General features: G+C 47.5%; 5 non-coding genes across 5 annotated transcripts; 2 read left to right on the top strand and 3 right to left on the bottom strand.

The window, feature by feature from the left end:
* Positions 1–1,794: 1,794 nt before the first annotated feature.
* On the bottom strand, positions 1,795–1,866 carry TRNAP-AGG (transfer RNA proline (anticodon AGG)). The gene has a single exon. It is a non-coding gene; the product is annotated as a tRNA-Pro (tRNA).
* An 836-nt stretch (positions 1,867–2,702) lies between these two features.
* TRNAL-AAG (transfer RNA leucine (anticodon AAG)) lies at positions 2,703–2,784 on the top strand. Its single transcript has one exon. It is a non-coding gene; the product is annotated as a tRNA-Leu (tRNA).
* Positions 2,785–4,844: 2,060 nt separating this feature from the next.
* TRNAP-AGG (transfer RNA proline (anticodon AGG)) lies at positions 4,845–4,916 on the bottom strand. Its single transcript has one exon. It is a non-coding gene; the product is annotated as a tRNA-Pro (tRNA).
* A 318-nt stretch (positions 4,917–5,234) lies between these two features.
* On the bottom strand, positions 5,235–5,307 carry TRNAT-UGU (transfer RNA threonine (anticodon UGU)). The gene has a single exon. It is a non-coding gene; the product is annotated as a tRNA-Thr (tRNA).
* A 7,566-nt stretch (positions 5,308–12,873) lies between these two features.
* On the top strand, positions 12,874–12,955 carry TRNAL-UAG (transfer RNA leucine (anticodon UAG)). The gene has a single exon. It is a non-coding gene; the product is annotated as a tRNA-Leu (tRNA).
* Positions 12,956–13,622: the final 667 nt, after the last annotated feature.

Genomic DNA, 13,622 nt, shown 5'->3' with positions numbered 1-13,622 from the left:
CTATCTCATGTGGGTCGTCAGAGAAGTCCTCTCTGGTAGGTAATAACATCTGTGCAGCGGGCTTAAAAGCAATGAACTGAGCCATGCAGGCAGGAGGGAGATAAGGCTCAAGACAGAGAGAAGGGCATGTGCAAAGGCCCTGAGGTGGGAATTTCTGAGGCACACTAGGGGCTAATGTCATTGGAATGCTGCCACCTGGAAGGAGTAAGCTGTAGGAGATGAGGTCAGTGAAGTGAGGGGAGTCCAAGAAGCGGCAAAATCATGTAGAGATTTTTTAAGCCATGACAAAGAGCTTTGATTTTACGCTGAATGAAATGAAGATGCACAGAGGGTTTTAGGCAGAGCAGTGACCAGCTCTGACCTAGGTTTCAACGAGATTGTTCTGTTGAGAATGGCCTGAAGGGGCACAAGGGCCAGCCAGAGACCTGAAAGGGGCCACTGCAACAGCACAGCTGACAGTTGGTGACAGCTTAAGCTACGGCGGGGGTGGCGCAGGTGATAAGTGTTTAGATTCTGGAAAGATTCTAACTGTACAGCCAACATCGTATGGTAAAGGATTGAATGTGGGTTGTGAGAGAGGGCTAATGGGTGATTCCAAGATTATTTTGCAGTTCCTCCAAATATTGAAGAGGTACCAGAAGTTAAATACTCAACAGCATAGCTAAGAGTGAGGTGAAAAATACCTGTGGTTTCTAGCTCTCATTTGTCAGGTGAGTCAGGGTACATCTAACTGAAATAGGAGGATGTGAGCACTGAATACCCGGCAGTTAGGGAGTGGGGGGAAGGCGTGATGCTAGGGTCTAGTCCTTTCTAGAAGGACTGAAAGCCAGGCATATTTCCACTGGTCCCCCCTCAAACCAAGCATGCTGACCCACTGGGCCGCCTCTTTTCTTTTGGAGTTTCCTGCTCTTAGCACTCTGTTTCTGTGGCCTGGGAGAGAAAGGAGGGTCACAGAGAAACTAAGTTTGGCACATGGTTACACCCAGAACTAAACTTATCCAGATGAAGTCCCAGCTGGAAGGGGGTGATTCTGAGGAGGGTGGATGGGATGCAGGATACCTAGAGTTACTGGGGTCCTGGGCACAGTGTCCAGCTGTGGCCTGGAGAGCAACTGTGTGGCAGCTGTAGCTCCCAGACCAACCCTAATTATAGCTGGGGAGCTTTTAATAAATAACCATGCCAAGGGCCTATCCTCACAAAATCCAATTTAATTGGTTTGGGGTTGGATCCCAAACCAGTGAATGATTAAAAAGCTCCACAGGTGAGTCTAATAGGGCGGCAGGCCTGAGCATCCTGGTTAGAAGTTCATCCCGCCGTGCTACAGCACCTGAGACTCCCCGACGCCCACAGGCACAAGGTCCCCGGAATGTTAGGCCTGAAGGAGTGAGGGAGCCCAGGTTTTATGGGACAAGACATCTTGCCGCATTCGCTGACCCTCGGCGGTCCTAGCACCCAAAGAAGGGCCCCCATGATTGCAGTGGGGGAAAACTGAGGGTTATGCAAAATTATTGATATAAAACACCCCTCACCCAGTCCCGAATGAATGATTTTTGGATAACAAAAAAAGCTGAAGAGAAATGATGGTCGATTTTAGAAATAGTGATTTTGTAAAAGAAATGCTATATAAGTTATATGTAAAAGCATCTGGTATTCATCCTGATTTAGTAATACCAAGAGCACTTGTCTGAAGATTAAGTATATAAATCTGAACTAGTGGAGCATACGCGGGTGTCCGTTCAGTAACATTACACAAGGTGCTCCCTGAAGTCTGATGGTGACAAGAGGAGAAAAACAGGGCTCGTCCGGGATTTGAACCCGGGACCTCTCGCACCCTAAGCGAGAATCATACCCCTAGACCAACGAGCCGCACATAACTCTTTCTACATTTCCAAAGTTTAGTAAGGAAAATTTTAGCCACGTCCACAGTTGGCTGGAAAGTCTCCTTTTTGCAACTGTGGGCATAGAGTGACGTCTAGTGGATGAACCAATCACTGCAGGCTCCCTCGCCCCAATTCCGGAAGGCGGTGCCCCTAGACTACAGATCTGTTTCAGGAAACACCCGGCATCAACGAGAATAATTCCCGCACGTTTTCGCTTGGGAGGGAGCCAGAGATGCTGCGGGAGTGGTGGGAGGCCCTCGCCTCAGGGACGGTCACGGGCTGCGGGGCGGCCCCGGGGGCGTGCGGAGGGGAGCACGCGCCTCGCCGGGGGGGGCGTGGAGCCTCCCGCTCCTCCCGGCCTCGGCACCCTGCTGACGGCTCCCGGGCTCGGCCAGCCTCGGGCGTCTCTGGCCCGACCTTAGGCTCCACGGGACGCGCCTTCCGGGCGTCGCCGGCCGGCCCCGCACTCGGCATCGGTGGCGGAGCGACAGCTCCCGCCGCGTGACGCCCTCCGTGGGGGGGCCCGCGAGACCGGAGAGGGCCCCGACTCTCCCGGGGGACCCGCCTGTGCCCGGCCTCGGGCAGGCGCTCCGAACACCTAGACCTCGCGGAGGTTATCCTGTCTCGGGACGGGCCGAGCGGTACGGCTCTTTCCACCAATCTCAAATACTGCGGCGTGAAAGAAGAAAGCCAAACAAACCAGGAAGGAATGCAAAAAAAGAAGAACCCGGGCAAACTGCAAACAGGTGAACCATGGAGTGGAGGGCGGGAGCGGGGAAGAGGTAAAGGGTAGAGAATGTGTCTCGGCGTTTATGGTCGTCAGGTAGCGTGGCCGAGCGGTCTAAGGCGCTGGATTAAGGCTCCAGTCTCTTCGGGGGCGTGGGTTCGAATCCCACCGCTGCCAACCGGTTTTTTTTTGAAACAGTTTGTGACAGCGATGATTGCCTTGGTGTAGCCACGTTAGAGCAGTGAATCTCTTCGCTTCCTTTCGCGCGCCCAACCGCTTTCTCTAGTTGGTGGGATTCTGGGTGTGCACTGTTTTGCAAATTCTCATATTTTTTAGCCTTTCAAATCTCAGAGTTCTTATTAAAGACCATAATACCATCGCAAGGTTATAATGATGCCTTTGAACCCATGGTTTCCCAGAGGTAAAGTACTAGTCCTTTAATATCATCAACCTATAACCTTTGCTTTGCCTTTCTTCACTCAACGGAAGAGCAAAGTTGGATCTCTTGTTTTGTTATTGACACTCTTCAACCGTTGAGGAGTACAGAAAAGATGAATAAAGCATAATGCCTGCGCACAAGGGAAGCCCACTGACCAAACTGGAAGAGTAAGCCATACCATCGCAAAAGACATCATCAAGCAGAAGAGAAATGCCCTCTAAGGAAGGCAATGCAGTGATGTGGGGAGGATGCTGAGGGGCCAGCTCTGCACTTAGAAAACCAGAGCTGCAGTTCTCACATTACTAGCTGTGTGGCCTTAGGCAGGTGGCTTATGTTCTCTGTGCCTCAGCTTCCTGACATGTAAAGTGGAGATTATTACACTGTGTACCTCATGGAAAGTTCATGAAAATTAGTTCATACACGTAAGGTGCTTAGCGCAGAGTCTGGTGGTCAAAAAATGTTAAGTGTTTCCATTGCTTAAATACATATTTTGCCACATTTAAGACTACAGGACCTACCCTTTATTTTCTCCCATCTGGGTTGAAACTCCACTACAGATTAGATGAGAAAAGATCAAACATTGTCTCCAGAAAGCCTCAGGGAGCAGAGAAGTCTATATGAAAGTCTTATTATTTATCAATACAGACATTTGTAATTCTCATGTCTGCAGATAAGCAATTTGGTAGTTTCTGAAAAGAAACCTGGGCCCAAGTGGAGAGATGATCAAGTTAGGCTTTCCATTTTTAATTTAATCCCATAGCCATTGTTCCTATCCTTTGGGAAGATTTTAATATGAGTCTACAGAAGCCAGAAATAAGTGTTGTTTAATTGTGGCTTCTGGAGGCCAGCAGGTATGTCCAGGAATATGGCAACATTCATTCATTCATTCATTCATTCACACATTAATCACCCACTACATACCATATAAAGTGCTAAGTGCTTAGGACACAGCCGCAAACATAATAAAATCTTTGGCCTTCTGGAGCTTAAATCGTAATAGGGGGAAAAGGGAAGAAAAAAAAAGAAACAAACGTAAGTGCTGTAAAGAAAATAATGTAGGGAATAGTGACAATTGGGGGCTATTCTGGAAAGGGTGATCAAGGAAGTTGTCTCTAAAGAGGTGACATTTGAGCATAGGAGGAATTAAAGAGGAAGTTAAACAAATATCTGAGGAAATTATATTCCAAGAAGAGGAAACAGCAAGTGAAAGGTCCAGAACAGGAAACAAGGGCCGTGTATTTGAGAAAGAGTCAGAAGGTCAGTGTAGCCAGAACAGAATGAGTGAGAAGAAGGGAGGGAGGGAGGAAGGAAAAGAAAAAAAGAAAGACACTGCTATGTGACCACACCTAAAAAGTCTTTTAAAGGCTAACGCATCATGCATTTGTAGAACGGTGACAATGTCAGCATGCATCAGCCCCAGTTCCTTCTCAGGAAAGAAAACAGCTCCGTATATTTGGCACTATATAAAGTTTCCAAGAAATTTCCCATACACTATTTTATGTGACTGACCGAGATCCCTGGAGTCAGGCAGGGGACGGCAAAGCGCTACCATTCCCATTTCGCGACGGAGGCACTCAGAGGCGGTAGAATGATCCGCCCTCCGACCCGCCCGCCCGTCGGCCCAGGAGAGTGAGGAAGCACTTGGTCAGGCAGAAATCAAAGGCCAGCTCGCGGCTGTGTCTACTTTGCTATTTCACAACAGTCAGGAAGCCTTCCGTTGCAACTTTCTAAAGCAGAGTAGAGAGAACAAAATGCAATGATGGAAATACTGTGAACAAGTGAATCGAGGCAAAAACGTGGGCTCGTCCGGGATTTGAACCCGGGACCTCTCGCACCCTAAGCGAGAATCATACCCCTAGACCAACGAGCCATCCTACAAGCGATTTTTAACTCTGCCTCAAGGCTCGTTCCCGTCGCTAGGCGTTTCCAGAAAAACTGTATTCGAGTGCCTTCTGTCGGAAGGAATGCGTGCTTGTTTACCCAGAAAGCCTAAGCCTCACGCTACAGAAATCCTTTATCAGCTGCCATGGTGGACCCAGAACCCGAGAACAGCAGGGGAAGTAGATCGGGCACTGCCTGAACGTTTCCGCAGGCGCTGCGGAAGACCTGGGATGGTCTGTGGCCTTGGAACCCTCCCTCTGACCGTCCTGCCGGCGTCTGGAACGAGATTCGGAGAAAAAAGGACCACAGGCCCCAGCGAGATTTGAACTCGCGACCCCTGGTTTACAAGACCAGTGCTCTAACCCCTGAGCTATGGAGCCTTTTCCTTCCCAATACTTCTCTACCTCTGATCTTATACAAGCATATAGTAAAGCCAGCATCTGGGAAGCATTAAATAGAACTTGTTTGACCCGAGCAAAAATCCAAGATATTCTCCCACAAAATTAGATTTTCTTCATGTTCTGTCAACGCTTCTAAAAGACTCCGTTTTGAGTACAGCCACTACCAGGCTGTCTTGTCGTCTCTCATCTTGATGCTCTCCTGGGACATTGCCTCCTGTGCCTCTGGTGCCCAGAAAGGATGCAGATACAGGAATTCCAGACGTTTGGGCACACGGGAGACCCACCTGAGAAATAAGAGGCGCATAGAGAGGGTGTCTGATGGACAGATTACACACTCCGTTCACTTGCTATTGTGGTAAAATCTGGGGAAGGTGAAAAGAGATTTACCACGGTTTTGTCCTTTCTGAATCCAGAGCCCCAAACCTGAACTTTGTATTTTGGAATTAATGCCTCCCTCACAAAGGTTGAGGGGTAGGATCAAGTAGGGAAAAAGGGTAATGGGGAGAAAGAGTTTAATCCTTCTTTAAAGACATATACAGATTTATATACATCTTTGATATGAAAATAATATAGTTTTTAAAAAAGGATTTTCACGTTTTGAAAACCTTGTTTATATAACTAGTAAACAGGAACTAAAAATTGATTAAGAAAGATCTTGTACTTTTTTCTTACTGCAAATACAATCATAGATGAGAACACTGGGGAAAAAAGCGCTCCTTCATGCAACCCCAAGGAGTGAACCAATTCTGTTTAGTAAGATTTAGACTCTCTGCCCACCTGCTCTTGTACCCACTATTTTTTAACGTTTTCATTTGTCCACGATCTTAAAGTTTATCAGAAATCTGTAAGCCTGTGATTCATTGTGTTCGAGTAGGCGGTTAGTTAGGTTCTAACAGAATGCCTGGGAGGTCGGCAAAGATGAAATCATGGCCAGCTGTCAGTCAGAGGCCTGTCCCTGCAGGGGGGCCACCAAACCTCTGGGGCCCAAGATGGTGGAGGCCAAGACAGGAAACCCCTAAGCCAGTTAGAAAGAAAAAGTGGGAAACCCTGCTCCTCACGCCAACTAATGAATATTCCTCCCCCTGGTTTACAACTGCAGGCAGAACACAGAAACCCAAACCCCGGGGACGCAGTGCACTTCTTGATGTCACTCTTGAGCTCGCCTGAGCACGTATTTCGAGCGCGTGTTTTGCCTGAATAAACTTTCTTGCTTGTGCTGCCCTCTCGCCTGCTGTGTTGCGTGTTTGTCCTTGAATTATTTCCCATAACAAGACCAAGAACCTTCCACAGCTTCTTTGGTTCTGGCTGGGTTGAGGCCCCAGGGCCCTGGGTCTCCACAGTGCAGAGGCTGCTTTCGGGCAGCAGGCTTGAGCAACGGAAACTTGATCGAGGTAGAAGGGTCCCTGATAACCCCTGGCTGAATACAGACAAGCCCGTGAGGTGACCCACATCAGAATACCCATAAGCCCTCACTGACCAAAGGGCTACTTACAACCAGGCACAGTTATCAAAAAAGGGGAAAGTCCATACATTCCGCATACCTCCTCACCTTCCCCCTTTAAATACAGCTGCCCACTACTCCCCCCTTGCTGTCTGTGTCCTTTGCTCTCCTACCTGCAGCTGTCTTAAGGTGTATTCGAGAAACTTCTATCTCCTTTGTCCTGCTTCAAGTGAATTCTCTCATCTCAGGCACCATTGACTTCCACCATATCATCATCACCCCACATGTGGGGGCCCCCATCCGATAGGGAGAGATACTGCATGCAGTTCACCTGGCAACCACTGTGTCCTTTAATTTTCACTGTCAATATTAAACATGATGCTGCCGAACTTAGAAATTTTTAAGGAAGAGAAATCTCTAGATAGGCAAAGTCAGGCATTTATGGCAGGGATTCTTGGTTCAGGGATGAGTCATGGAGAGGCCTCACAATGTTGCCCTAAGATAAGATGAACATATCCAACTGTTCAGGGCCAAGATGGTGATAGGATCTTCTGTGGCCTGACAAGGGCTGTTCCTCCCAATGCTCCCATGGGGCTCAAACCTCAGTCTTTCTCTACCCAACAATATCCTCATCTGCAAGAGAACTGCAAGGCTTTGCTCCCACCCCCCCGCCCCCGACAAATAAATAAAATCTTAAAAAAAAAAAAAAAAAAAAAGGGCTTTGAACTGACTGCTCGGCTCTGGAGAATCCAGAATCGGTTGCTGTAACCCATTTGCCTACACAAAGCATTTTACTACTGGAAAGTTCCAAGGTAATCAGCATGGTCATCCCTTTGGACCTAAAGACAGGTGTCATAATTCTTAAGGAACTGGCAGGGCGCTTGACTTTTTCTCTGGGGCAGGAAAATCAAACCAAAACAAATGTTGACTCATAGGTGGAGTGTTGTGTTGGTGTGTGTAGACACTGAGTGTGTAGTGTAGTGGTTAGAAAACACCTGGGTCAGTTATTTAACCTTGCAGAGAAGAAGGATCCTTGTTTTGGAAATGAGGGCTCATTACTCTCATCACTGTTATTACCATCTTTATTATTGTCCTTTTATTCAGAGACACTGGCCTTACACAAAATTGCTAACGCATCAAAACTGTCCCCCCCCCAGCAGCTTTCTCCTCCCCTCCCTGCTCGCTGTTTCCCCTCCTCTCTTATTCTCCTGTTGCGTTCTTGGCTCCTCTTACCCTTTCCTAGACTCTGTTTCCTTATTCTCATCCTGCCACAACTCAGCAAGCTCACTTCTCTTCCCCGTATGGACTGATTTCTTCCATATAACCATAGACTGCTCGTCACACATCTAAAAGGAATTTAAAATGCTCAAAGGAGCATTCCAGGAGGAGAAGCCAGGGCAATACCCATGGGCATGATGTGGTTTTTGTTTTGTTTTGTTTTGTCTCTCCTTCACAGAGATCATCTTCAGGGGCAGGTCCTCACTCTTCTCACAGGATAAATAAACTTTTGCGCAATAGACCCTATCTACAGAAGGTCTATTTCCTACCCCTGAAGTTTGTCTCAGGACCTTACATCAATCTTTCTCATTCTTCCAGCCATGCAGCTGCCCTCAGCTCACTAGGGTTGGCCTGACTCAGGAGGTTCCAAGAGTACATTCCACTAGCCTGTTCCAGAGAACAACATCCAAAAGGCAAGTTTCAGAGTGCTCTGGCCAGTTAGAAGTTCTTGACTTCTAACTTGACCCCTACTAGTGATCTTAGGATTGTTTTTAATTAGTTTTTTCTTTATTTGTCTGTATTTCTTCCATTTTCCCTCAACTTTTTATTTGGCAAAATTTAAACTCTAGAGTGGAAATAAATGAAGACCAACGAAATGTCAAGCAAAGGCTATTTGTTCAGAGCTTGCTATCCCAGGGAAGTCAGCTGTAGTCACTTGAGTTTTGGCAGAGACTCAAAGGCAGACGGAAAAGTGAGAAAGCTTTACAGTGGAAAAAAAGGAAGGCTTCAGGTGTGCCTTGATTGTAGGCTGTTGGCATGGGGAAGCTGTAGACAGTCTGTCTAGAAGCAAGGTGTCCTTTGTGATCGGTTAGGGGTGCATATTTGGCTTTCCCCGGTTGGTCCTAAGTTGGAAGCAAGGAAAGTGTTAGGAAAGCTGTCAGTTACTAATCAAATCTTGGCCGCTTGGGACTGATTATTACAGGATTATTGCTTGGCTTCCTGGATTGTTACTAGAGATAGTGGTCTGAGTTCCTATAGGTCTGACTTAAAGATAATAGGCTGGTTTCCTGAGCTGATGAACATTGTAAGGGAAAAATACAAATTAAAAATAAGAGGCTTGATTCTTCCTGTTGAAAATGAGGGAAGTGATTACCCTCCTCTCCTTTTCCTTTGAACATTTACTTTAGAAAACTTGCAAGTATAAACATATCACAGTACTTTGCATTACTGTAATGAATGATGTAATTAACATGTGAGACCATAAAGGAACTAAATATTTAAGTAAGGTCTCAATAAATGCCGAAAGGACTATCTGCTACATTCATTGAAAGGAACATATTATTTGCTAGTATTTAATTTAATGTATTTTATTTAAAGATTTTTATTTATTTATTTGACAGAGAGAGAGGGAACACAAGCAGGGGGAGTGGGAGAGGGAGAAGCAGAGAGGGAACACAAGCAGGGGGGAGTGGAGAGAGAGGCAGGCCTCTCGCTGAGCAGGGAGCCCCACGTGGGGCTCGATCCTAGGACTCTGGGATCATGATCTGAGCTGAAGGCAGACACTTAACGACTGAGCCACCCAGGTGCCCCTAGTATTTAATTTTAGCAAGATATTTACAGCACATGCAAAAGGGGGCCACAGGCCAATACCTGGATGGCTCTCTATTGGAGCTAGGGAAAGAACTTTACATTGCAGTGTAATGCAAGTCTTCTACTGATCCAGAAGGATTCTGGTGGGAATTTTCAAATGCCCTAAAACTGAGCATACAGCATTTGACACACAGATTGGAACATAAAGTACTTCTCAAAATTCTCTAACCTTTGATGAACTAGTTAAGACTCCAATTCAAGAGGCCTGAGGTCCTGCATTTCTAATAAGTTACCAGGAGATGTTGATGCTGCTGGTGCCTGTGGACCACACTATGAGTATCAGGGTCTTGAATTTCCTGCTTGTATATAAATTTTCATCAGCTGGACTATTGGCAAGGTAAAGATAGCAGAAAATTCAAGGTTAAACTCTCCAGCAGTATTGCAGAATGCTAGGGCCTAGAATACTAACATTCTATGCTGAAGAGGGAAGGGATAACCATGTGCCAGACAAACATCGCATTTATCTGTATCAGGCATCTTTCCAAAAGGGTGCTTATCTACTTGCTTCAGATACAGGACAATAAAGTGGGTGGCAAAGTTGGTACCCCACTGGGAAAGCTGAGACACCTGGCTTGTGAGTCTCTGAGCATTTCTTATTTGAACTGTAGCAGTCCAACATAGGATCCATTTCTTGAGGGGAACAGACCAAGGCTCCTGCCTCCACTGAAGGATCCAGTGAGTTCAAGATAAGCACGAGTCCTCAAGCACTATGCAGTGATTGAATCGGGGAGGGGAAGCCATGAACACTGGGTAGTAAAGGAACTTTAGTCAGGTACAGGAGAGTGCAGTACTTTCTCTCCTGATCAGAAAGTGCTTTCAGACTTGTCCGTTGGGATGCCAAACATGCAGTGTCCCAGGATCAAAGGGAGCTCTGCTGTAATGACCAGGTTCTTTCCTGTTGACTGGTTCTTTTTATGGCCCTATCAAGAAGGTGACTTCCATCTTATGAGAATCTCTGTTGTTGTTGTTTTGGGTTAAAACATAGTCACCGTGGTTTATTCAAATGTGCATGTGCCCTAACATACACAGACACAAGTATGCCTGTGCAATCACAACTGGAGATCTCATCAAAAGTGTCAATAAAACCTTCCCAAGACCTATCCATAGACTCTGAGTTTCACATCTGGCTGAGTAGGAGGCATAATAGCTCAACTGATATTTTAATTAAAAAATTTTTTTTATTATTAGTTTAAGTAGGTTCCATGCCCAGCCTGGGACTTGAACTCACCACCCTGAGATCAAGGGTCTCATGCTGCACCCACTAGGCCAGCCAGGCCCCCTCCACCGATATTTTAAATATTTGTTCTCTCCCTTCCCATTTCCTCCCCACTTCTTTCAAGTAATAAAAAGCCCCAGGTTTTTTTCTCCCTTTCGGACTGATGCTTCCTTATCTTACTGCGGTGGTTACACATAACTTCTAGGTTCTCTCCAACTTGAGATTAACGCCAGTCTTCCCACATTGGTCTTTCCAAAGTGGCAAAGACTTCTGTATATTGCTGAAGGCAGTTAGCTCACACTCGCTTTTTTCTGTGGATTCTGAAACACAAAGTGAAATTTCTTAGAAGTCGTACCCTTCAGCCAAAAGGGCTGTCTACAGTTATTTGAATCCCTCCGCCTCCAGAGTGTAGGGCGCAGAAGCCACACCTTTGACCATTCCAATAGACTGGATGGTGCCCACTGGCCTTCCTTGCTGACAGCCTCCAAGCCTGCGCCTGGCTCCTGACTCTGGAAGCTTCTGGAAAGAAGAACTTCGTTGGAGCCTAAGGGTGGACACCCATATCTGCCCAGGTTGCTCAGAGTGCCCATGAACTAGAACTAGAGAGAGGAAAGCAGAAGGCAAAAAGGCGGCACTTAATATGTTGTCTGCAAGGAGGGGTCAGGTGCGGTAGGGGTGGAGGTGGCAAGGTGCAGGGGGTTTGGCCCAGCAGGCGGCGGGCCTGACGGGGATGGGGTGCTGAGGCGACGCCCAAGAAGACCCCGCCTCCGACCCGGGTCGGTCCAGGCCCTGTCCTTCGCTGGGCCTTATCCTGGCTCCACTTCCGCGCCTCGGTCTACAGCCACCAGATGCTCCCTGAGCCCTATTTCCAAGCAGCTTTTCTAGAACTTCTTTTCTGTTCGTCGCCCCCTCCCGTGGCAGCGAGGACGGGAGCTAGCAGGACCTTCGCCCCGTGAAGAGCCAGTGAAGAACAACTTTTTCTTTCTCCGCGCACCCCCAGCCCCCGACCCTCAGGCCAACAGAACTTGAGGAAAGACCTCAGAGAGCCCTCAGGCAAGGAGAGGCAGGAGACGGGAGACGGGGAGGAGGGGCCTGAAGGGTTTGGAAACTTCAAGAGTTTGGAAACTAGACTCCTGGGAGAATTTCTGGTTCCAGAGACCCAGAAATGGCCAACCAGAAACAGCAAAAAAAGAATATCGATAAGGGAGAATCCAGGACTTTGAGCCGAGTAGAGTTCATGGACAGGTAGAGATCCCACTTTGGGTTCAGGAGACCGCAGGTATCACTCATGAAACTTTTTCCTAGCTTTCCCTCTGCTCCTTCCAAAAGAAATCGCATGGAGCTAGTGGCGTCTGGACCCAAGGGAAGCCCGGAACCCATCCCTTTCTGGGCTGGGGACGCTCCTGGAATGCAACATCCCTTGCGGGGGCGGGGGGGTCACTTTGGTCCCTGTCTAAGGGAAATGGTTCGGGAACTACAGCAGTGCGATGGTTACTGACCAAGAAGGCCGCAACTAGACCCAGTCTCTCCATTCTGACTGAACCTGCAGGACGAGGGGACCAAGGAGTTCCCCTGGAACGCTGTGGCAGGCTGGCCAGATCTGTGAGCGAAAGGGCGCCTCCTGCTGGATCTGAACTCCGACCTCATTCACACTAAGACTCAGCCAGGACCAAGGACTCCAGAGCAAGGAGCTCCTTATTCAGTCTTCTCTAATGACCTGTAATAAGTCGCCCGCGGGATTTTTTTTTTTTCTCCTGCGTCTTATTGCCTAGGTTAAAGAAAAGGTAGAAATCTTCCAAGGACATTCACACTGATATTCGGTGACTACCTTGTGGCTCACTTCCCAGGCGTGTGAGAATACGATGATTCCTCCTTTCCTGTGTTTGCTCAGATCCCTAGGGATGAATGAAAACGCTGCGGGGAACCCTACTAACCAAGGAGAAAAAAATTCGAATTTTGAGCACCCACGCTGGGATGGGTAAATAACTTAGAGATGGAAAAAAATCTTTCTACGGCAAGTGGTAGTGTGGCCGAGCGGTCTAAGGCGCTGGATTTAGGCTCCAGTCTCTTCGGAGGCGTGGGTTCGAATCCCACCGCTGCCATTACTGCCTTTTAATCTACCTGCAAATCCCAAATACTGTTCTTTGTTAGAAGGGAGGTTGAAGAAGACTATGTACCAACAACGATTTGAAGTTCCTCTTCCCCATTGGAAAGTTTCTAGTGGACACTGATTTCTCTATTAATGCATGTCAAACCCCCTCGGTTTACTGCTTGAGATCCCCCCCGCTCTTCTGATACGCCCTCCCAGGCTTAGTATTTGCACTGGACCTTCCTCTTGTCTAGGCTTTTGCACTGCTTTTGGGGTCCCTCAGTCGGGAACGTTTTTGGTCTTCCTCTTCTAAAATCCACACTCAGATTCATTCTCATGAGGTGGCTTAGGCATCATCTGGTCAGGAAGACTTCCCAGAAATTGCCCCCCCCCCCCAGCCCCCCATCATCCCGCCGCTGACACTCATTTAGGAGCTGCAGCTCTATACTCTGAGAAATAACCTGCACAGACCTGATTTTGGTTTTAATTTCAATTACATTACTTTTGTAATTGAATATGATGAATGAAGGAGAAAGCCAATACTTCCCAGGCTTCAAGCTCTCACTTGAAGAGCTTGATTCAGTGTGCAAAAGAGGAGGGGATACACTCAGGGACTGCTTGGTGGTGTCCTCCTAGAAGGGCTCTTCCACTGCCACTTTTCAGCCATTTACAGCCCCTGT

The sequence above is a fragment of the Callorhinus ursinus genome, unplaced genomic scaffold (genome assembly GCF_003265705.2).
Source record: "Callorhinus ursinus isolate GAN/ISIS: 27379988/994484 unplaced genomic scaffold, GSC_fseal_2.0 scaffold116, whole genome shotgun sequence".
In the NCBI taxonomy this organism is placed as follows: Eukaryota; Metazoa; Chordata; class Mammalia; order Carnivora; family Otariidae; genus Callorhinus; species Callorhinus ursinus.
The sequence above is the reverse complement of the archived record's forward strand: the minus strand, read 5'-3'. Positions and strand labels throughout refer to the sequence as shown.